The sequence below is a fragment of the Symphalangus syndactylus genome, chromosome 2 (assembly GCF_028878055.3).
Source record: "Symphalangus syndactylus isolate Jambi chromosome 2, NHGRI_mSymSyn1-v2.1_pri, whole genome shotgun sequence".
NCBI lineage: Eukaryota > Metazoa > Chordata > Mammalia > Primates > Hylobatidae > Symphalangus > Symphalangus syndactylus.
The window spans coordinates 58,665,165-58,690,964 of NC_072424.2; the positions used below are offsets into that span (position 1 = coordinate 58,665,165).

The 25,800-nt window shown below is 36.4% G+C and overlaps 1 protein-coding gene across 1 annotated transcript in view; it reads left to right on the top strand.

Annotated features, from left to right (window-relative positions):
* Positions 1 to 25,800, top strand: part of EYS (eyes shut homolog) — a 2,088,383-nt gene that overhangs the window by 1,653,271 nt on the left and 409,312 nt on the right. The window lies entirely within an intron of this gene.

Below are 25,800 nucleotides of genomic sequence, written 5' to 3' on the forward strand. Positions count from 1 at the left end.
CAGTTATGATTTCTGCAAAAAGTAACTAAGCAGTGTCACTAGAAAAAGCTGAAAAATGATATCTATGTAAGGGACAGATAAATGAGAAAAGCAAAACAAAGTAAAATGCTGTGCCATATTGATAGTGTGTGGAGTATGACTTATGAAAGTGTCTCAATAATTAAATAGAGATTTGTCATTTATGAATACTAATATTGAGGCTATGACAATATACTTTTTAAATGTCTTACAAATTTTCATTTTCTCCTGGGTTAGTTTTTTCATCAAATGAAATAAAGTTGCAATCTTTTTTCTGTTTGAAATTAATAACTTTTTTCTGTAACATTTCTCAGTTCTACGGTTGGGAAGTTCATAGTTCTAGGTATTTTGACTTCTAATCATTTCTCATCCAACCGGATCACTATTAACATGAGTTTTACTGCTATAATTTTTTCAGAGATCCCTGGTATGCAAGAAAAATAGAAACAAATAAAGTATAAGACAAAGATAAAGATATAAGATGTAAGATCAATTTTAGGGTAAAAAAATACAAGATTGTGATTTTATAGGACTGTCAGTGAGGCAAACAGTTGGTCGGCTCAAACACTCAACTGTTATTTGGATGGAATATTTGATTGATTCACTATGAGCAACTTAACTATTGATGTGTGAGATGGAATTTAGGCAACATTTGTCATCATAGGGGACTGGGCTGCTGGATCAGGGAACAGATAAAATGCCTATTCTCTTTGTATGGAAAGAAGTAATAAGGAATGAGCTAGCAGATGAGATAAAGGCAAGAAATTACTTGCACACTTTCACCAAGTTGCTTAAAAAATAGGTCAACAAGAATGTCTAACAAAACTTAGCAATGATATTTAATATACAAAGTAGGATACAAAATTTTAGTTGCTGTAATATATCTATAATTTCAAAACATACGCATATACATATATAGAAAATGAGATGAAATACATACAACAAAATTTTAACCGTGTTTAGACTATAAGATGATTTTCATTTCTGAGTATATTCTATATTTTTCAGTGTTCAAACAGTTCACAAATTACTTTTATACCAAAAATATGATAAACAAAAAAATTCATAAGCAAGAAACAACATTTTAAATCTAAAAGGAGAACAGATGATCTTTGAAGTCACTTTGGCCTAGGGTTTTTTGCATTCTGCCACTCGGTAAGTTTAGTCTATAATATGCTATGGTATCAGGCAACCCCAAAGTCTTACTGGCTTGACAAAACAAAAGTTTATTTTTCATACATGCAGAGTCCACCGTGGCTGCAGGGAAGCTGCACTCCATCTGGTAACTACACATTCTAGACTAATTTGCTCTTATGGCTCCCTCCGCAGAAACACATTCTTCTACAATCTACATGGCACGGGCAAAGAAGGCTGGAGAGTGAGCATCAGCAATTAAGCACTTCAGTTCAGAAGTGGCATTCATCATTGCAGCCCACATTTTATTGTCAAGATCAGTCACATGACTAGTAAAGTGTAGTCCTCCTTGTTCTGAAATCACAGGAGAGACAGATAAAATGTTGGTAAACTTTAGAGTTGTCTAACATAGCCATTAGCCTCCTGGCAGGTCATTCGACAACGGACCTCCCTCATCGATGTAATAGCTTCATTTCATGGTCAGTGCCACAGTGCCTGGCATGGAGTAAGGAATTAGTAAATATTTATTGTATTCTCCCTTTGCCTGCAGCTGAAGCCAAATATATAAACTTTGTTCTAAGTCATCTATTATTCAGCATTACTATTCCTCCTACCTTTAAGTTATCTGACATGATATTGGTAACTACATTTTATTTGGGTTTACAACACAATTATTTTTCTTGTTGTATTACACCTTCTAAAACAGGGTGTTCAATAGGTCTATGTGAATTAGTGATTTGTTCACAAAGCTCAGTCTCCTTTTCTACCATCTCCTTTTCTAAGTGCCAGGGACAATTGATCTCCCAACAGCAGACACTAAAAAAAAGAATAGCAAAGTACTTAGCCATCGTGTTAGCTTCATCTGCTCCCATCAGCCCAAGTCAGCAATTTCATCTTACCGAACAGGGTCAAGTGTAGATGACTCGTTGGCTTAGAAGATCTCCCCAAGGAAGCATGTGATGTGGTGGAAAGTGAATGATCTTTGGCATCAGACAAATGCACATTCAGACCTTATCTCTACTACCTATGTGCCATGCAATCTCAGGCAACTGACCTAGCCTCACGGAACTTCAAATTTTTCATCAGAAAAATGGAAATAAAAATATTTACCCACTAGATGCTTTTAATTTTCCATGTTGCATCTCTTAGGCTCACTTCTAATTTCAGTCCTAATTTTGATAAACAACTGAGTGAGCTTCCAGTGTCCCACCTCAAAGATGTGTCTCTACTTTTCTGCTTTAGGGCCATCTCCCATGGTGCTGTTCAACTCAATGGAGCTTAGCTGGAGTGGAGGGAAATTAACAGCTCCTGGGGACAGAAATAATCAGTGAATGTCCCAGCCTTCTATTATTTCGACTGATTTTGAGAAGCGTGTCCTACACTTCTCAAAGTACTGGTGGAACCAAGCCTGCATTCCCCCATAGAACAATCCTCAATGGCATACCCATATGTGCTTTTCCTTCTTCCCTTTTCCCCTGCTGCTTCAGTCCTGTGTCTGTGAATCACATTCCATATAAACTATACTCAAGTTCTTGCCTCAGGTTCTGCTTTGGGACAACCCAAACTTAGATTGTAACAAATTTTGGAAAACATTTATAATATTTCTTTTAAATATGTTATAGTAAAATTTCAAGGCTAATGTGTTCTTGTGCAGTGATTAATCTTAAACCCACACACTTCTGGTGACACATTCATATTTTGACATGACTTTTCTATTTGTAATTCCTCATCATAATACCAGGTGAGTACAATGGATGGTAATATTCCTGAAATTCATTCCTATATGAGGACAGCTAGAAATAGCTAATTATATTCACAAGTGACTGTGAACCTCATAAATATAACCCATGAATCCAAACTAAAATGTATTTCCAGTTGAACTGCCCTTAAGTAGGTCCCCACAATTGTGGCCAGTTCAAGATTATACAACATAAGGAAAACTGTGACAGAAGATTTTGTCATGAAAAAAAATGGTATATTTTAAGATAGAGTTACACTATCTTACTTTAGAAGACTTGACAAAAACATAAGGTCATGTGAACACATTGGTAGGGCTCTTCTGAGGACCTTGGAAGGGCTCAGTGTAAATTAGGAGCCCTGAAGCTTAAGCTACATGAGCTTCATGATAAATCCACCTCGGGTCATGGCTATTAATAAGTCATTATTGGATGACAGCAAGACTGGAAGAGAAAGAGGAATAAAGAGGAGCAGATCTTCCTATGGTACTATTTTGCATTCCGTGTGGAAAATGTAGTCTGAAGTCATACAGTAAACCTTTTATTTTTTCACTCAATTAATAAAATCTTAATTTAAAAATGCATGTAGAACTTTCTTACAAGAGTAAAGAAAAAAGATAAGGTTTTAAATTTTAAGCATGTACTTATTCTAAGAGTGAATTGGAAATGCAACCAGAGGATAAGTAAAGCTTTATTCATTTGGCACTTGTGATTTTTCATATATGGGTGTGAAACTAAAGAAAGAATTTGACAAAGGATTTTAAGAGAGTAATAAAATAAAGTGGCAGTCTTTTCAAACATTTTACATATAATGAACATGGTAATTACACTTTTATTTCTAAGTGTCATTGTAGATCCACTGTTTAGTAATGCTATAGTTGTCCAATTAAAGTGTTGCTTGCATTTAAAAAAAAGTCATTTCTTTCCATGCATTTTGTGTGCGTTTCAGATTAGTCTTTCTTCTAATTAGTGAATGTTTGTCAGTTTGTAGTTAGATCGTGTATGTTTAAGACTGATGATACAGCTGCCTAATGTATAATTCTAAAACAAAAGCATAGAGAAATACGGTAAAAAGAAAATTAAAAGGCAAGGAACTATATTAGTCTAAAGGTAATAACAAGCATTCTATAAAATAATCACGCTTCCTATTCAATAGAGGCTGTCAAATTTTCATCCCTCAAATTTGTCATCCTTCTGTGTTTATAGAATAATAAGTAGTTTATCAGGTAAAATTATATAAAACTGATATATCCAGCCACCAAAAGAAAAAGAAAAGCAAACCTTTCTCTGAGTGAGATGGTTAGCTTGCTAGCTAGAGATACACAAACATGTGCACAGGAGGACCCCTTATGGAAAAACTGACTGGTGTCCTGTTCACAGTATCATAGAAAATTTGGAAAAAAAGAGCATTTTTTCCATCCATCCCCAACACGTGGCCAGCTAGCCCCTCTTGTTCTGTGCGACCTACTCACATCATGGGACCATAGGTGTTTCACAGCCTAATAGAAGTTAGGCAACTGAAGTTGTCACTTCTTCCCAGCCCTCCCCGGCTGTAGTGTGAGGACCCAGGATGAGAACATGGGGTTGGAGAAAGGATGGGGTTTCAGTAAGCAGCAGAAACAGGTGTTCACTTTCATGCTTCAGAGCTGACAGAGCAGCACACCATGTAGGAGAACCTGGAAAACAAGTGCTGTGACTTGAGAAGTTCCCAGCAAAGGTCCCAGAGTCCTGAGTTAGCATGTTAGGTTTAGGGTGCCTGCCTCCGAGCACACTCTGGGCCTCACTTGCTTCACAGCAAATTGAAGTATAGTGCATAAAACAGGACCAGTGGTTACACAGAAAGATTATTGAAGCTATTTTCCTTTTGGAAGAGTTTTTCATTCTCTAACCTGGCTAAATAACATGTTAAATATTTCTAGTCATGGCTTTGTGAAACTTAACTAGTTCTTAATCTCAAAAAGTGAAGCAATATGGTAGTCTGAAGCATGAACAAAGTACAAAAAAAGTAATGTCATTTGTCTCATAATACCCACTTTCTGGCTTTCTGTGGCATAATTCTAGACCTATAACACTCTTCAGTGAAGTGAAAAGATGTACCAGCCTGACAGATGCAGTGAAAGCTGCGTCCACAGCAAACCCCAGCATTAGCAATTCATTTAGCTTAATGAGTTGTTGTACATGCCTGTGAATTTCATTCCCTCAGCTGGAGACCCCTGAAATTCTTAAGTCTAACACACTTCTGAAAACTGTTTTCGTGCTTTTGATGTTAGATGAGATAATGAGATCTTGCAGTATCCCAAGCAAAATACATTTCAGAAGTTAACCTGCTTCAAAAGGGGATACCTCAATGACTTCCAAAAGAAAAAGATGACACAGAAATCTTCATCATAAATATCTTTTATGTTCTCCAAAGGATGGCAGATAATTAAGAATAATTGACTTTATATATACCAGAATCTCATTTTGGCTTAGGTAATTATCGGCAGGGTCAAAAACATTTTGTGGAATAAAGAGACTGTGGTCCCTGACTTTTCTTCACGTGTCTGTGGCTGATACATCTGGCTGATAAGCCGAGAACATCCATGCCAGGTGCTGGGGACAGGGTCTGGAGAGAGAGAGACCCATTTTTCTGCCCTGTGATGCAGAAACTAAATCCCATTCATTAGTGGATATCTCCACCTGAATCTCTCAAAGACATCTCAAATTTGAACTTATTTCCCAGAATCTGAGCCATGTATTTTAATACCTTATTCTTAATTCCACTTTTAGGTTACAGCAAAATTGAATGCAAAATATAGAGTTATTCCTATATACTTCTTATTCCTCCATATGCACAAGCTCCTCCACTAAGAATACCTCATACCACAGTGATTTTTTTTTTTTTTTTTTACAGTAAATGAACCTGCATTTACACATCATTACCCAAAGTCCGTAGTTCATGTTAGTGCTTACTCTTGTTGTTACACATTCTATGGATTGGGATAAATGTAGAACGACATGCATCTACTGTTGTAGTATCATACAGAGTAGTTTCCCTGCCTTAAAGATCCTCTGTGCAAGGTCTATTCATCCCTCTATTATCCTTTGGCAACCACTGATATTTTTACAGCCTCCATAGTTTTGCTTTTCCAGAATATCATATAGTTGGAATCTATACAGCATGTAGCCTTTTTCCACTGGCTTGTTTCATTTAGTGATATGTGTTTACATTTCTTCCACATCTTTTTGTGGCTTTCTCACTTTTTAGCACTGAATAATATTCATCGTTTGGATATACCACTTTTTTTTTTTTTTTAACAATTTACCTGCTGAATCCATTGATTACTAGAGTGAATACCAATCCTCCTCAGAAACACGGTAGTCAGTCTAGATTTCTTCCCTCTCTTACCTCCATATTCAATGTAACTTGTCTCCTGAACACATCTGAGACTTGTCTCATCCACTCCTACTGCCTTCCCATACCACCACTGAACTAATTTAGGCTCTCATCATTTCCTGCTTGAAGTGAAGCAACATAACAGTTCTGTTACTTCACTTCCTATCAGACTTTATTTTTCTAACCAAATAATGTGTGCCTTCCACTACTGCTGGAATCCATTCTGGATCCTAAGGTTGATCATGACTCCTTTCCTTAATCCCTGATGGCCTTCTATAAACTTAGCAAACATGAGGTGTGCTATGACCTGGTTCCTGCATACCTGGCCAAATCCATTCTTAAATTCTTCTCGTTTTCCCTTTCTGCACTGACTACTATACCTCATACTTTAGAGGCACTGCATTGCTTATTTCTCACTGACCTGGCCATGTTTTCCCTTCTCTTTGGCTCTGAACATGATGCTCCAGTTTTGGGGGCTGTTCTTGTGGCACTTTTCTGGCTAAGTCAAGCCCTTTGCTCAGAACTCAGCTTATAGCTCACTTCTGCTTGAAAGACTTTCCTGACATATCCCATCTGTAGTAAGGAGCCATATGTGTTTCCATACATACCAGACTATTTATTATACTTCACTATAATTTAATTTCTTTAATTATTGGAGACTCTTCAAGTATCCAAGACCATAAATGGGGGGCTGCTCAGAGGTAACACTCAGCATGGGATCCCCCCATGGTACTCGATGACCCTCTTGAGGAAGATCTTCTTCTCTTCACCTCGAGGACTCCTAGGCACTCACCACTTATTGTCCAGTCTGCTTTGCTCCTTCTCCCCCTAAGGCCAGTATTAGCTGATGAAAACGTTACACTTCCAGCTCAAATCTGAATATATCTGATTCAAACCTTGGTTGGTAGTTTCACTGACATGCATTTTGGCTTTTGACATGGGATTATGAAGGGAAAACTTGCCTTGGGCATGCCAGTGAACGTTTGGGTGGGGGAGAGGGTGTACCGGAGACTATAAATATGCAGCAAGTATGCAAACTAGACTTCCAGACATAAAACACCACTACATAGTCAGTACTGGTGTTAAAGATCTAAGTGTTTAATATTATTCTTACAGTGAAGAAAAATATTGCGCATTGTTTTATAAATTTAGGCTATAGATCACGCTAACTGATTAAAACCAATTAGGAATAAACTAGAAATACCATTCTTATATGATTATGTCTTATAAATTTAAATACTTTTTTCAGTCAGTGAATTTCAGCTTAGAATAAAGATATTACATTAAAAGGGCTTATTCTCATGCTTATTAATGATATTCCAAGTAGTCATTTTTGTTCATTGGCAAAAAAAATAAAAATAAAAAAAGAGGCTGTTTCAGGTATTAACACTTTTGTTCTGACACGTGGTCTTTTTTTCTAGTCAATCATCTGCAGTATTAAAAGTAATCAACCAGCTTTCTAATTTAACTAAGAGCTTCTGAGAAGTGATTTCTCTTTTTTCATAGTAAAATTGCATCCTGTGATCAAATATCACTTTATTCCTGCCAGGACAAAAGCCTTCTGGCTTGTTAGCATAAAGATGGGCACATATATCTATATGTGAAGAATTTCTCTAGAAATCTCTAGGTATCTCACAAGCCAAGGAATAAAGTATTGTGCTACCAAGGATCTTACTTAGTATAAATGAATTAAGAGACATAGCTACATTTATATTTGGGAGTTTGCCTTCCACTAAATGAACTTAAAATGGCAATGAAAATTATAAAATAATCCAATGAAATGCATGTTTAAAATGTAGTATAGTGATACATGGTAAAAGTAGTATAAGAGAAAGTATTGCAAGGTCATAAAGACACATTTTTACACAGGTTAATAACAAGGTTGTTAATAATGTTTTTGATTTTGCCTGAGTCAAGGTCCCAGTAGGAAACAGATGGCACATTCAGATTAGGAAAATTTGAGGATGGTTTCATAAAGGAGTATTTAGGACTGTATAGCCAAGGAGTAGAGAAACCATAAAGGAGAGTGAGGAATGCCGAGCCTAACAGTACTGGTGCTTTTCACCATTCCCAGTGCCTAAAGGGAGAAGGCAGTCAGCAGTTGCCAAAACCTATAGTGAGAGAGAGAGCCAGCTGTGTAGAGAGGACAGCCTGGAGAGGACCGCCTGGAGAGGACCTGTGACCTTCCATATGGGAATCCAACCTAGCAGGGGACATGATGCAGGAATGAAGCTGGGGGCATACACAGCCCAAAATCATTCTGCTCCTTCCCACTCATCTCTTGCTAGAGTTGCTCATTGGCTGAACTCAGATGGTCATCAGAAGGTAATATTACTCCACTGAAATCCATACAGGTCCACCTCCTTGGGATGAGAGGCAGGTGGAAATAGATTGAGAGTACATCTGAAGAAGTAACACAAAGTATCCACCAGAACTACTAATATTAAACATCATATGCTGTGTGAATAAACCACACAAAGAATTTTCCCTTAAATATTCTGTGAAGCAAGAAATTAATTCAGTATCATCAAAAGCCTCAAAGCTAAGAAATAATCATATAGGGTTTCTCATTATTAGATATGTGCAGATATTGGCAGAATATAATTTTGTGATTCAGGTTTATTAATCAATATAAACATTCAGACAAAATAGATGGGGGGTTACCCCGGGAATAGAATATATTTCGGCCCAGATGTTCTGTTTTTCATATTAATTACCTCCCCTTTTCATTCTCATTGCTATCATTATACAACTTCCAAATACTACCATTTACACTCTGTGTTTCTAATGCTTTTCATTTACTTTCTATTTATCCAAGCACTTGTCCATTATCTTATTTATTTATTTATTTATTTATTTATTTATTGAGACAGAATCTTGCTCTGTCACCCAGGCTGGAGTGCAGTGGCGCGATCTCAGCTCACTGCAACCTCTGCCTCCCAGGTTCAAGCAATTCTCTGGCTCAGCTCAGCCTCCCAAGTAGCTAGGATTACAGGCGCCTGCCACCATGCCCAGCTAATTTTTGTATTTTTAGTAGAGACGGGGTTTTACCATCTTGGCCAGGCTGGCCTTGAACTCCTGACCTCATGATCCTCCCACCTCGGCCTCCCAAGTGCTGGGATTACAGGTGTGAGCCACTGTGCCCAGCCTCTCATTTATTTACTTATCAAATATTTAATACAGCTAACTCTATGCCATCTCTGCTTAACTCTTCAATGCCCATATTGATAACCTTTCTAGCACATTAGACTTCAGTGACAAAACCTTACCCCTTTTAAATATGTGGAGCTTTTCAAAACTAAAATTTCAAGTTCTGAAATCACTTTCTGACTATAACTTACTACCTATGTCTTTCATATTCTCTTTTTTTAAAAAAATATGTTTAATTATAACTGATTTCTTAGCCACCTAACTCCACCTGCTGAACATGGTAATCAACCATCTCAAGAAAGCCCTTGCTGCCACTAGAATGTATGTCTTCTTTGACTACTCCTTATATCTCCCCTTTAAAGTCCTTAGTTCAGGATACACTCCTTATGACCACTTCCCAGTTGCCAAAGTTTCTTTGGGAAATTCATGAAAATGCATATATTGGGTGAACGTGAATTCAGGATTTCAACTGGATTTTTATGTTCTGAAGACTTTTTATTCATCCCTCCTTGATTTTCCATACATTTTCTTATAGTATTATGCCAAAATTATCAGCCTTCTCAAATTCTTTTCTTTTCAGAATTGGTATTAAAACTTATATATGCAGTACCTGTTTTATTTCCTGGAACTCCCATCCCCAGGCCAACTCTTTATCTAGATCCTAGATAACCCAGTCTATTAACCCACTTATGCCTGAGGTTGCAATTTTTTGAATTTTTGCAATCAGACTTTGGAGGTATCTTTGAGAAGTAGGATATAAATAACTCTCCCATGCTTAGCAATCCAATAATGGAACACTAGGCATAAAAGTCTAACAACATGCTTCTGATTTTAATTTCTTACCTGCCAACAGAACACATCATATATAACTCAAATAGTTTATAACTTAAAGCAGTCAACCTCTCATTTGATACTATCCATGTCCTATATGTGAATTTTCCACTTGTACAAGCAGGCTGCTGAGTGCTGTTGGAAAAACAGCACAATTATGAGGATGCTTTTTATTTTCTCTAGTCAACTAGGGTTTTTTTTCCTTTTTCTTGGGACAGTGGTTCTAAATCAGCAGCACTCTCCCAAATGCCCTATTTAATTGCCTTGCCTCTGAATTCACAACTGAAATAGAAGCCATAAGAAGTATACTCTCTAGACTTTCGTCACCCCACATATATCTGTAATTATAGCTATTGTTTTACATGCCCTCTTCTCTTATTCCTTGAGAATGAAATGTTCTGTCTCTGGAATGAATGCCCTGTCTTTGTGTGAATTCTGAGTTCCAACCCTTGCTTCTCTGTTCCTCCAAGACTTCGCTGTGTTATATACCCTCTTTCCCAGTATCTTGTTTCTTTCTCACTTCACAAATGCCCAAGATTTTTCCATCTTCATAAAATAGGTATACCAGAAAGATCATTTTGAGTTTTATGTTCCCATTTAGCCATTCCCCTTTTTCTCTTTCTAGCCAGCTTTCTAATATCAACCCTTCCTCATCTACTACTTACAGCTCACCTATTTACATCTACTATGTACAACTGAAGTTCTGTTTCAACAGACACAGAAATTGTGCTTGAGTTTAGGAATGGTCAATCCAATGGACACTCGCTAGCCTTCTTCTTGCTTCATCTCGCTTGGGCTTTGACATTAATTATCATTTCTAAGTGCTTAAAGTCACTGTTCTCTCGATTGCTTAATATTTAAAAAAATCTGGCAGTTTTCACCCAATACAGGCATACCTCACTTTATTGTGCTTCACAGATTTTTTTTTTTTTTTTTTTTTTTTTTTTTTTACAAAGTAAGGACTCTGTGACCAGCAATTCTATGGGTGTCATTTTTTCAACAGTGTGCATTTCTGTGCCACGTTTTGATAATTCTCATATTTTAAACTTTTCCAGTATATGTTATGCTGATTTATAATCAGTGACCTTTGATATTACTATTGTGATTGTTTTAGGATGTCACAAACTGCACTCATATGAGATGGCAAGCTTAATGGATAAATATTGTGAGTGTTCTGACTGTTCCACCAACCAGTCATTCTCCTTTCTCTCTCTCTCTCTCTCTCTCTTTCTCTGGGCCTATTTCCTGAGACACAATGATAACGATACTGATATTAGGCCAATTCAAAATAATAACCCTATTATTATGGCCTCTAAGTGTTTAAGTAAAAGGAAGAGTCACACATCTCTCATTTTAAATCAAAAGCTAGAAATGATCAAGCATCGTGAGGAAGGCCTGTTGAAAGCTGAAATAGGTCAAAAGCTAGGTCTCTTGCACTAGTTAGCCAAATTGCGAATGCAAAGGAAAAGATCTTGAAGGAAATCAAAAGTGCTGCTCCATTGAACACCCCAATGATAAGCAAGTGAAATAGCCTTATGGCTGATATGGAGAAAGTTTGGTCCGGATAGATCAAACCAGCCACAACATTCTCTTAAGCCAAAGACTAATCCAGAGCAATGCCTAACTCTTTTCAACTCTATGAAGGCTGAGAGAGGTGAAGAAGCTGCAGAAGAAAAGTCTGAAGCCAGCAGAGTTTGGTTCATGAGGTTTAAGAAGCCGTCTCCATGTCATAGAAGTGCAAGATGAAGCAACAAGTGATGACGTAGAAGCTGCAGCAAGTTGTTCAGAAGAGGTACCTAAGATCATTGATGAAGGTCGCTACACTAAACAATAGATTTTCAATGTAGATTGAACAGTCTTCTGCTGGAAGATGCCATCTAGGAATTTCATTGCTAGAAAGAAATTGATTTCTGGCTTCAAAGCTTCAAAAGATAGGCTGACTTTCTTGTTAGGGAGTCTTGCAGGTGGTGACTTTAAGTTGAAGCCAATGCTCATTTATCATTCTAAAAATCCTAGGGCCCTTAAGAGTTATGTTAAATCTACTCTGTCTGTTCTCTAGAAATGGAACAACAAAGCCTAGATTATGGCACATCTGTTTACAACATGCTTTAATGACTATTTTAAGCCCACTGAGACCCTGCTGCTCAGAAAAAAAGATTCCTGTCAAAATATTACTGCTCATGACAATGTGTCTGGTCATCCAAGAGCTCTGATGGAGATTTACAAGTTGATTAATTTTGTTTTATGCCTGACAATACAACATCCATTCTGCAGTCATTGGATTAAGGGGTAATTTCAACTTCCAAGTCTTATTGTTTAAGAAATACATTTTGTAAGGTTATAGCTGCCATAGATAGTGATTCCTCTAATAAATCTAGGCAAAGTCAATTGAAAATTTTCTGGAAAGAATTCACCATTCTAGATGCCATTAAGAATATTTATGATTCATGGGAAGGGGTCAAAATATCAATATTAACAGGAGTTTAGAAGAAATTGATTCCAAAGCTCATGGATGAGTTTGAGGGATTTAATACTACAGTGGAGGAAGTAACTTCTGCTGTGGTGGAAATAGCAAGAGAACCGGGATTATAAGTGGAGTCTGAAGATGTGACTAACTTGCTATAATCTCATGATGATACTTTAATGGATACGAAGTTGTTCCTTAAGGATGAGAAAACAAGGTGGTTTTTTTTTTTTTTTTTTTTTTTTTTTTTTTTTTTTTTTTTTTTTTTAGAAATAATCTACTCCTGGTGAAGATTCTGGGAACATTGTTGAAATAACAACAATGAATGTAGAATATACATAAACTTAGTTAATAAAGCAGCGGCAAGGTTTGAGAGGACTTTCTGCAATTTTGAAAGAAGTTCTCCTGTGGGTAAAATGCCATCAAACCGCATCACATGCTATAGAGGAATTTTTGTAAGTCAATTAATGTGGGAAACTTTATTGGTATCTCATTTTAAGAAACGCCCATAGCCACCCCAGCCTTCAGAAACCACCACGCTAACCAGCCAGCAGCTATCAACATCAAGACCCTCCACTAGCAAAAATAATCACTAAAGGCTCAGATGATCATGAGCATTTTTTGGCAGTGAAATATTTTCCAATTAAGGCATATAGGCTGTTTTGAGCTATAATTATATTGCATACTTAAACTACAGTATAATGTAAACATAACTTTTATATACACTGGAAAACTTAAAAAATTGTGTGACTCACCTTATTGTAGTGGTCCGGAATTGAACCTATAATGTGTCTGAGGTATTCCTGTACTCCTTCTTAAGGTCAGTTCCACCTACACCCAAGCAACCCCAAGTCCTATTAATCTTGTTTAAATATTATTCAAACACTTTTCTCCCTTCCCATTACTCTTGTTTAATTATGTATTTTAAAATATCCCCATAGTGTTATAGTGTCTATTTAAACCCCTTCTCACTCAACCCTGAAACCATCCCTCTGTTTTGATCACGGGAATATTTCTAAATAAAATTTTGATCATATGTGCAATTGTCTTGTAATACCTAAACACTACAGCATAATGTTCATAGTAGTTTATGATCTATTCTTTGTTTATAATCACTTTCTGAATTTCTTGAGGACCTCCCATACTGAGAAATTTTTACTTTTCAATGTGTAACTTTGTTTTTCTGTCAAAAAGCACTACTTCTGCTGAGAATTCCCTCTCTGCATCTTTCTGTGCCTACTATTTAAGTACCCACTTATTCTCCAGAAAATCAGGAAATCACCACCTCCTCTGTGAAACCCTCACTCAGCTCCTTACTTTAGTCTAAAGACTGAGGTATATCCCAGAGATACCACAGGTTCGGTTCCAAAGGCTACTCCTGGTTACACATATTGTCTTGCAGATGCTTCTATTGCAATAAAAAATTTATTTAACTTTCTGCCTTTCTTACTAGTTGTGAACATTTTGAGAACACAAAATGCATCTCATCATTATATCCATAGCACCTAGCGTATGCCCAGAAAACAGATGTTCATAGGTATTTGTGAAACGAATAAGAGACATTTGTCAACCTCACACCTTCCCTGACGGAGATCTGTTTTTCCCTCTGTCCTTCCTTGCTCAAAATCTCTCTAGATCAATATGCAGAGCTCCTCGTTAGTCAGGCTGAATCTCGATCTTTACTCTGAATTGTATTGAGACACTGGGTTCCCATTTTCTCATATTTGCTACTTTTGTCTTTAACTTCTTTCTATTGCTTGCTTCCCTTCCATCCACCACACCAACATTCTTGATGTCAACATTCCCACACATCTTCTTAATTATACTTCCCTGTCAGGTTCGAATTTAGATTTTTTGCCCTCTAATCCATCGTCAAAACTTTTGATATTATTTCCTGTGTTTGTATTCATTTCTTCATCATTTGTGTATTCCCTACTCTGGGTATATATTTTCACTAGACATATTTTTAGAGCCCTCATACTTCATAACATTTTTAGTATTTGCTATTATTAATGTTTTTTTTTTTTTTTTTTTTTTTTTTTTTTGCTAAAAACACCTACCCTCCTTAGTCTGGAGATTTGAAATACTAAATCATTTTTCCATCTATTCCACCAGCTTTATTATTCTGCAGATGAAGAAATGCAGATCACTGAAAAGGCCTTCCTCATCATTTCTATATTATTATAAAAATAGCTCTTGTCATTCCTTGGCTTAAAACTGGCCAGTGGTTTCTTAGTGAAGTAAACATAAATTTCAAAACTCTTATCATGGACTGGAAAACCCAAGATGACTCCGATCCTGCTTCAATAAATCTCACACTTTGTTAGGTACCACTTTTAGTTTCCCCATGATGCTAGGCTCTACCCTCCCTGCTATAACTGACATCCACAGCACACACTTCCTTAGGAGCTTTTTATCTAACTATTCACTCTTCCTGGATCTTTGCGTGGCTCAAGCTTTAGCTCAAAGATCACCACTTCAGAGAAGCTTCCCTTAGCATCCGTATATAAGAACCATCACTCACCCCAGTCATCCTCTAGGGGATACTTAGAGATAAACCTCAGGAAAGAGAAAGAAAAAAAAAAAGGAAGATATGGAATCCAGGAAAATAGGGAAACCCATTTGTGAAGGCAAGTCCTCTTATAAGAGCTATTTAGTTAGGCCCAGAGATCAGCAGTGCAAACAGGAGAAGGAAAGCTCTAGGAGAAATGGTTCTAGGGAAAAGAATACATGTATAGGTAGCACAGAAAAATTAATGGTAGAGTAGAACTGATAATTGAATAATGGTAAAAAAAAAAAAAACAAGATATGGAGAAAATAGTTTAAAACATCATTAAAACGTGTGTGCATATAAATATAAATCGATCTCTCTATTTGCAATGAGCACTATTGACATAGTTAAACCAATACAAATGGATTTCTCTCTCTCTCTCTCTCTCTCTCTCTCTGTGTGTGTGTGTGTGTGTGTGTGTGTGAAGTAATGCAAAAGACAGACAAGTTCTCCTCTATCTTAGAAAACCCACAGATAATGACAACCTTAGTGTGACAAAAATAATCAATAAACATTTCTACAGATATGTAGGGAGATATCAGATGAAAAAGCTGAAAATGTTAGTAAGCCTGAGATATGGGAATGTCTGCCTTTCTTCAGGCTAGTTTTTATAAGTTTTCTGGTACCACCTGACATTTTTAAAAATGTCCATGTATGAGCTTGATTGCATTTTTAATATTTAAATAAAAAAAATGTGAACAAGAGTAAGGATAAGTTAATATGAGGAAAAAAATCAAAATTAAATTTTTATCCTTTTTTTGTCACAAAAAATACTAATTATTCCTTCTTGAGACTGACTTTAATATAATATTTTATCTGCCATTTGTCATAGTATGCAACATTTATAGGATTTAGAATGATAATACAAAAGTAAAATGTAAAACATATAATCAAACTGTATAGAGTAATATCTACTAAGTAACACGTAGTACATTCAATTTTACTTACATATAAACATAAAAACAGAATGGTACACTATAGTGAAAATCCACATCTATGTATACCTTAGCATGATTTTTATATGAAAAATTTATGATAGCTACTTATTTTTGCCTATTGTATACTAGTGTATTAATCTTCAAGCATTAAATATATTAACATTCATTTGTATTATATTTGTTTCTTTGGTTTATTTTATTGCAAAGTATAAATATTTTTAGAAACTAGACAAACAGTATTGAATATACTGAATATTTTTAAATATTTATATAATTTTAAGAGTCCCGTATATTTAGATTTGGAATAAAGAGGTTAAGCCTGGGTTGTGGATATTTTTAACTGTCATAACTCAAATGTAATTGTCTTCTTACATGAGAGACACTTTCTTTCACCCTATAATTAAACTCAGATTTATTATGTTGAATAATTATGTTAAGCTATGCTATGTCTCTTTTCAAAGAAGACATGGCACACATAAACTCTTGCATGAAAAGAGATTCTTGATTTTTAAAATTAATTATCTCTAAAGATTGTACCACTGTCTCCGTAATCATTTTTGGACCTTTTTAATCCAAAGATTATTGGAGATAGTTGTTACTAAATAAGATAATTCAACTGCTGTCCCTTCACCAAGATAACTAATAACTCATTATATTCAATTATAAGTTATTTATTTTAATGCAGTATATTCTATGACAGGCCATTTATATTTTTAAAAGTGTATATAACCTTTTATACCTTACTTTTAATACTAACAAAGGAATTTTTTGACCTGTATATGAAAGCAAATCATCTAGTTTCAAGAACATAGTCTTATGCAATAAAACATCATTGACAGGTATTTTACTCAGAAAAAGACAACTATAATTAATGAAATATAAAAATGAATACATTATACAACAAAATTAATCACCTGAAAAGTTTTAGTCTATAAATAGAGAATATTATTTTGGCTAGCAGTTTGGTAGATTGTAAAGACAAAAATTAAATGAAGGCTCAGGAAGAAAATAGTCCTTCACCATAGTTTAGTCATATTCATGTTACTCTTCTAGAAAAACAGAATTAATTGCAGGGTCAAATGCAATTGTCCTTGTTGGTCTATGGCACCATGCATGATTTCTGCAAAGTAGTATTATTTAAAGTGTAACTCTCAAGAGTCTCCCGGCTGAAAATCGAATCCATGCTTTTCAATCTACTTCCCACTTCACCACTTGTCAGCACTGAATGTAGGTGACTACTTCTTTACTGAAAGTCACCCATTTTTCATCTTCATATTCAGTCTCAAAGCTCAGGTCACTACCATTTACTACACTTTTACTATTTTCACAGTCCCTAAGGTACGCATATTCCTGCTTTTATAAACACACACACACACATACTGTACTCCCCGCACTGCCCCCACACACAGAAGTCACATAGTCTATGCTGTACACCACAGGCAAAGTGAGGCTGTACAGCCTAATGGTTAAGAGTATAGACTCTACATGACAACTGTTTGGATTCCAATCCTGCCTCCACAATTTGCAAGTGTATCACATTATTTTGAGCAAGGAACACTGCTTTCCTCTGTAAACTATGTATTACAATTACACTTCATAATATGGAAGACTTTTAAATAAATCAATGCATATAAATGACTTACAACTGTGCACATAGTAAATACTCCATGAGGATTAGCTGTAAAATCTCTAAACAACATAAATCATACCACATCACTCCCCTCTAAAAGCTTTCCAATGGCTTCGTGTAATCATGAGAATTAAAAATTCACACCAGGTGCGGTGGCTCATGCCTGTAATCCCAGCACTTTGGGAGGCTGAGGTGGGCGGATCACGAGGTCAGGAGTTCGAGACCAGCCTTACCAACATGGTGAAACTCTGTCTCTACTAAAAATACAAAAATTAGCCAGGCATGGTGGCACACGCCTATAATCCTAGCTACTCAGGAGGCTGAGGCAGGAGAATCCCTTCAACCCAGGAGGCAGAGGTTGCAGTGAGGTGAGATCACACCACTTCACTCCAGCCTGGGTGACAAAGCGAGATTCCTTCTCAAAAAAAAAAAAAAAAAAAAAAAAAAAATCACACTGTTCACCGTAGCCTCCAAGGCTCAGCATAGCTTGATTGGTTCCCACAATCTCCTCTCACTTTACCTCTTGCTACCTGGGTTTCTTTCAGTTTCTCTAATATGCCATATTTTGTTGTATTTTGCTCTAAGTGGCATTGCTCCTATTATGCCTTCTCCATGGAAAGCTCCTTCTCCCCTCTTTGTTTGGAAGGCACCTACTGGTAGGGATCTGAAAACTTTTTTTTTTTATATATACTTTAGGTTTTAGGGTACACGCGCACAACGTGCAGGTTTGTTACATATGTATCCGTGTGCCATGTTGGTGTGCTGCACCCATTAACTTGTCATTTAACATTAGGTATATCTCCTAATGCTATTCCTCCCTCCTCACCCCATGCCACAACAGGCCCTGGTGTGTGATGTTCCCCTTCCTGTGTCCATGTGTTCTCATTGTTCAATTCTCACCTGTAAGTGAGAACATGCGGTGTTTTTTGTCCTTGCGATAGTTTGCTGAGAATGACGGTTTCCAGCTTCATCCATGTCCCTGCAAAGGACATGAACTCATCCTTTTTTATAGCTGCATAGTATTCCATGGTGTATATGTGCCACATTTTCTTAATCCAGTCTATCGTTGTTGGACATTTAGGTTGGTTCCAAGTCTTTGCTATTGTGAATAATGCCGCAATAAACATACGGGTGCATGTGTCTTTATAGCAGCATGATTTATAATCCTTTGGGTATATACCCAGTAATGGGATGGCTGGGTCAAATGGTATTTCTAGTTCTAGATTCCTGAGGAGCTGGAGGCATCACGCTACCTGACTTCAAACTATACTACAAGGCTACAGTAACCAAAATAGCATGGTACTGGTACCAAAACAGAGATATAGACCAATGGAACAGAACAGAGCCCTCAGAAATAATGCCGCATATCTACAAATATCTGATCTTTGACAAATCTGACAAAAACAAGCAATGAGGAAAGGATTCCCTATTTAATAAATGGTGCTGGGAAAACTGGCTAGCCATATGTAGAAAGCTGAAACTGGATCCCTTCCTTACACCTTATACAAAAATTAACTCAAGATGGATTAAAGACTTACATGTTAGACCTAAAACCATAAAAACCCTAGAAGAAAGCCTAGGCAATACCATTCAGGACATGGGCGTGGGCAAGGACTTCATGTCTAAAACACCAAAAGCAATGGCAACAAAAGCCAAAATTGACAAATGGGATCTAATTAAACTAAAGAGCTTCTGCACAGCAAAAGAAACTACCATCAGAGTGAACAGGCAACCTACAGAATGGGAGAACATTTTTGCAATCTACTCATCTGACAAAGGGCTAATATCCAGAATCTACAATGAACTCAAACAAATTTACAAGAAAAAACAACCCCATCAACAAGTGGGCAAAGGATATGAACAGACACTTCTCAAAAAGAAGACATTTATGCAGCCAAAAAACACTTGAAAAAATGCTCATCATCACTGGCCATCAGAGAAATGCAGATCAAAACCACAATGAGATACCATCTCACACCAGTTAGAATGGCGATCATTAAAAAGTCAGGAAACAACAGGTGCTGGAGAGGATGTGGAGAAATAGGAACACTTTTACACTGTTGGTGGGACTGTAAACTAGTTCAACCATTATGGAAGTCAGTGTGTGAAAACTTTTTCTATAAAGGAACAGATACAAAGATTTTCTAAATTATAGGCCATACAACCTCTGTTGCAACTACTCAGCTGTGCTTTGTAGTGCAAAACATCTATAAACAATACATGAATGATGGGTGTGGCTGTGTTTTAACAAAACTTTATTTAGAAAAGCAGGCAGTGGGCAAGACTTGACCAGAGGGTTGTATATAATTTGCCTTACCACTCTAATCTATTTCTTCACTGCCAAATTTAAATGTCATCCCTCAGAGAGAACTTTACTGACTCTGCTATTATTCTAGATCTCAGCCCTGCGATTGATTTTATAGCACTTATCACAGTGTATAATCATTTGATTTATTACCTTGTTTACTGTGCCTTATGAGACTCTTCCATACACAGTGAGCAGTAAGCATTTAGCATAATGATTATTGCTTAGAAGGCATGCAATAAATACTTTTTGAATGAATAAACACTGTTTATTTGACTTTGAAACAAATAAGTGGAACATTGCTGAATGAGCTATATAGATTATCAATTGTGGGAATGTATCCTTTATAACAAATCTTTGAAATAATTTCTATTATAGAACTTAGAAAATTTCTCTCTTGCAGTTTAGAGCTCACAAGATCCTGCAATGTTGATAGCCCTTACATTTCTGTCTGTTGCTTAGGGATTGCCTAGGGATTAGAGATAAACATGGCCTCATTTTTGTTGAATATGTATGTTATGAGAATTAGAACTGAACAGGCCATCTGAGGAATAGTATCTTCCTTTAGCATTGTTGATTTCATAGTATATACATGAAGGATATTCATTTCATGGAGAAAATTAAGGAGTCAGAGCAATCAAAGCATGCTCCATTTTAGAAAGTTCATGGTATGCTTTAGGGCTAAATATTCACAGCATGTATTTTAAAGATGCAATTGGGGCAATGATGCACAAAATTGCAAGTGCAATGAAAATATTATTTTTAGAAATGCAATTGAAACATCCAAAGGAGCTAAAAATAAAAGATTGTACTGCTCAGGTAAAAACGTGTAGCAATGTAATAAGTTCTGTACACCTCAGAAGTTACTATTATATTGGAGAAAGTTGTCTTTTATGAAGCTCTTTAGATGTCTCAAGTTCAATAGCCTTTGACCTAGGTAGATAGATCTCATATGTAGGAGACTCAAGATTGTAGATGACATTGGCAAAATGTTAGATGCCAATTTTCATGATTAAATATATTTGTTAAATTTCTGGTGTTATATTTCATATCCCTTGTTAAAATTATTTCAAAATATCAAGATCATTTTTTGAGATACAATTATTTGCTGAGTTTTAACTTTCTAATTATTTTTCCGTATAAGAAATATATGGAAAATAAGCACCTCCGTGCTCTCATTGATGGTCAAGATTCCTTGAAACAGTTTCAAAACTCTATGGATCTGATAACCTGAGATACTTTTCTTTGCTTTTCATTTGGGTGTGTTGCCCCAGATACATTTGTTTTTTAGTCTATTGATTTTTAAACTATTTTTCTATGTCTTGAGCCGTAAGTATAGCTTACATTATTTTCAAAAGCTTGTGAATTACATTTTCAATAGAAACAATTACTTTACATCAAGACAAGTGAATGTGAAAATTTTTATAAATTTTAGCCTCTCAAAATAAATGGAAATATGGAGAAATCATTTTGAACACAATATAAACAAATCTGTGGAGAAAAGAAAGAACCTAGTTTGTATTAATATTCTAGACAGCAACAAAAGGGAGAACATCTGGTCCAACTAAAGCTGAACCTTTTGGTTAAAAGTATCTTTCAATGAAAAGTAATTTTCGCAGCTTACCTTCCTATAATTTTTAGATGATTGTAAGTAATTGTAGCTATTGTATAGCAGTTACTACCATTTGAAAAGTCACTTAGTCTAGGAATTATACCCATACAATACTGTTCAGGTAAATTAGTGAGATTTTTTTTTCCTTCCATGTAACTAATGTTGAATCTGTATTTAAGCTTTCAGAAACCTATATACAAATAAGACACATGATATATTATTCAGGTTACAGATTGCATTTATAAAGTAATGTAGTTTACCAAAGTTTTAAAAGTTGTATGTTCCTAGTGAAAGACAGATTAAATATTTCAAATAAACATTTGCCTTTCAGAGTTTAATTTTATTTAAGAACGCTTCCAGAAAGTAGTTCCCTCCTTATGCTAGGCCAGCTGAGCATATCACAGTCATCTCTAACCCCTAACCATGCTACACAGTCTATGTCTTACCAGAGCCTAGAGTAGGCATTGGACTAGGCACCTGGAATAGAGCAGACGCCCTATATATTTGAATACATATATATATATGTATATAGATAGATATGTGTGTATATATGTATTTAAATATATGTGTATATATATTTTTAAATATATGTAAATATATAAATATGCAATTATTATCATCAGCTGTTTCTGGGACTTAGAAATGAAACTATATACAGACATTGACGAGGACCTAAAAGATTGCAGGAAGACAGTGAAGAGGGGACTTGAACTGCTCTTTGAAAGATAAGCAATTAAGGAGGGGAAGTGTGAAGAAGCTGATAGAGCTGGTCAGTAAGAAAGGAGCTGGACCTGGCAGAGAAAATAAGAATTTAAAAACGATGTGCAGAACATGATGTTTTGGTGGAAGCACCTTAAAATGCCAATAAATTAGTAAGATATCTGAGTGATCATTTCTACAGGCTGGAATTTTAACACAACATTTGATATTGGAGTTACTGCAATATGCTAGAGTCATAGGAAGTGCACAAATCTTGAGGAGACTTGAGAGGAAAACTGATGTAGAAGAGAATAGTGCATAGTATTCCACGGTGTATATGTGCCACATTTTCTTAATCCAGTCTGTCACTGATGGACATTTGGGTTGGTTCCAAGTCTTTGCTATTGTGAATAGTGCTGCAATAAACATACGTATGCATGTGCTTTTATAGCAGCATGATTTATAATCCTTTGGGTATATATCCAGTAATGGGATTGCTGGGTCAAATGGTATTTCTAGTTCTAGATCCTTGAGGAATCGCCACACTGTCTTCCACAGTGGTTGAACTAGTTTACAGTCCCACCAACAACTAGTTTACAATCCCACCAGCAACTAGTTTACAGTCCCACCAACAGTGTAAAAGTGTTCCTATTTCTCCACATCCTCTCCAGCACCTGTTGTGCAACATGGCACATGTATACATATGTAACAAACCTGCACGTTGTGCATATGTACCCTAAAACTTAAAGTATAATAAAAAAAAAAAGAGAATAGTGCAAGTGTGCATACACCAATTGGCTGATACAATTTATATTGAGTGTGGTAATCGAGGGTCTCATTCCATCTCTCTGATGTTTGGCAGTTGACAACTTTTTTTTTTTTTTTTTTTTTTTGAGATGGAGTCTCGCTCTGTCGCCCAGGCTGGAGTGCAGTGGCACGATCTCTGCTCACTGCAAGCTCCGCCTCCCGGGTTCACGCGATTCTCCTGCCTCAGCCTCCTGAGTAGCTGGGACTACAGGCACCCGCCACCACGCCCGGCTAATTTTTTGTATTTTTTAGTAGAGACAGGGTTTCACCGTGTTAGCCAGGATGGTCTTGATCTCCTGACCTCGTGATCCGCCTGCCTCGGCCTCCCAAAGTGCTAGGATTACAGGCGTGAGCCACCGCGCCCGGCTGACAGTTGACAACTTTTAAACTTCACTCCTTCCATTTCCTTTCATGCCTTACAACTGGGCAAGCTGGTAAGAAAGCCTGGTTAAAAAAAAAAAAAAATGCTCCTTTGTTTTACAACGGGGCATAATTCAGACCATGTAAGGCTGACCCATGCATGGGAACCGTCAGTCTAACTCCATCCACTAACCACCAGAAAAGCCAAGCCATTCTCTTTTCCCTGCACTCTCAAGATGTTTTGGACCCACTTGAAAGGCCTGTCTTGTTCTCCCCAGAAAGCCTGGTTATATGGATAATAAACCTGTCATTACTCCGAGAGAGAGAGAGAGAGAGAAAGTGTGTGTGTGTGTGTGTGTGTGTGTGTGTGTGTGTGTGTGTATATGTGTGTTTGACACCATCAGAAAAAAAAATGGGAGTCAGGATCTATCCTGCTTGTGCAGAGTGGCCACAGAAATATATTCCAAACTATATTTAAATTTTGATCAGAACTTTTGTCTTTGTTCAATGGGGGATGACATTAGTCACTTTCTGGAAGAAAGGAATTTTTATACGGGACTCTCTCATCCTTCAGTGACAAAGTTATTTTCATCCACTAGGTCACAAACCCAAATACTAGTCAGGACTGAGGTTAAATCAGCTCTATCGCTCTCTGCACATCTTCTTCTCTCATTTCCTCTGCCCTCACTTCTCCCAACTCCCTTTTTGATAATGTCATGCTGACTTGAATTTGATTGTTTATTTGACGAGTTTTATTTATATGATACAATGATTAGGGTTCTTCCAACATACCAGTCATCAAGAAATTTGCTTCATTGATGCAGCTTCTAGAAACACCTAACACAAGAAAATTTTTGGCCACGCTTTACAACAAGCTGCCAAAATAATTCATCAATCATGGTCTAGGGCGAGCCTAGAATATTTTCAAAATTATATATGGCATAAACATTTGTCTTCCACTGAACTGCAGTAACTCCAATATCAAATGTTGTGTTAAAATTCCGGCCTGTAGAAATGATCACTCAGTCAACAAATATTTGGTTCACATACCACAGAGGTCAGATCCATATGTTACACTGGATGCTTAGAACAATGTATTTAACACTTCTCAGGGAAAACTTACTTTTCATTTGTTTCTAGCCAGCTTTCCAAAACTTTCCCCTAGAGAGAAGATAAAGTAGATGAGAGTAGGAGTATCCAAGCATAAAGAAGAGGCCAGAATGCGGACCGGAGAGTAAGAAGAATCTCACATTATCAGTATGTTTCTTGTACTTATTTTGAGTAAAAATAAAAACCAGTGAGATATTTCTAACTTGCCAAAACAAAGTGAATCTTTGCTCCTGGCTACAGCTTTCAAATGAAAATAAGACACTACAAGAATCCTTGCTTTAAACATCTTTTATAGCAGTACACTTTTCCCTGACTTTTCTTTATATTGTTCCGTGGGGCTTGCTATTTTATACATCATTTTTATTTTCTTTAAGCCAGCAAAATCCTGGTTTGGATGCTTCGCCTTCCAGTGACCCAGCTGCCTTATCATTTTATCTAATAGTTGTAAAATTAGAAAGCTCTGACAAATCCCTTATGGATGTACTGAGCCCAAGGAAAGAATTTTCACTGGAGCCTGGAAATGAGAACTCTGCAAAGAAACTTTGCTGCTGGTAACTTTTAAACCAAAGGCAAAATCTTTGAATGGGGATCTTGAGACTAAAATAACTCTGTAATGTAATTGTATCAATTTTAATTTTGTATTTATATCTCATTGTTTGTTTTTGCCAGGCCCTAAAGGGGACATTTCTGGTTGCCATCTCACTCTGTTTCCCAGTATATTTCCCAGAACAGAACTCCATAGAATTTATGACCCAATTTTTGCCTTTTGATTTAATCTGAAAAATATCCAGCTTATACCAAGTACAGAGCTGGCAGTTAGGAACGATAAAGCTGTCTTTCACCCAAACCAAGGTTGCTAAAAGGTGCAGATCAAGGCTGTGTCTCACCTCTTGTGCTGCAGTCTTTCTTATGCACAAATAGATTTGCTTTTATTTTCCAGTGTTCATTTACCCATGCTTGTTTAGAGAAATTAAACTACCTAGCCAAAATTCTTCAAAAATATGTCAACTAAAAGAATCAATTTAAGAAACTGATTCTTAAAATTTGCTCCCAGATGAAAATTTGACCTCATATGGGAA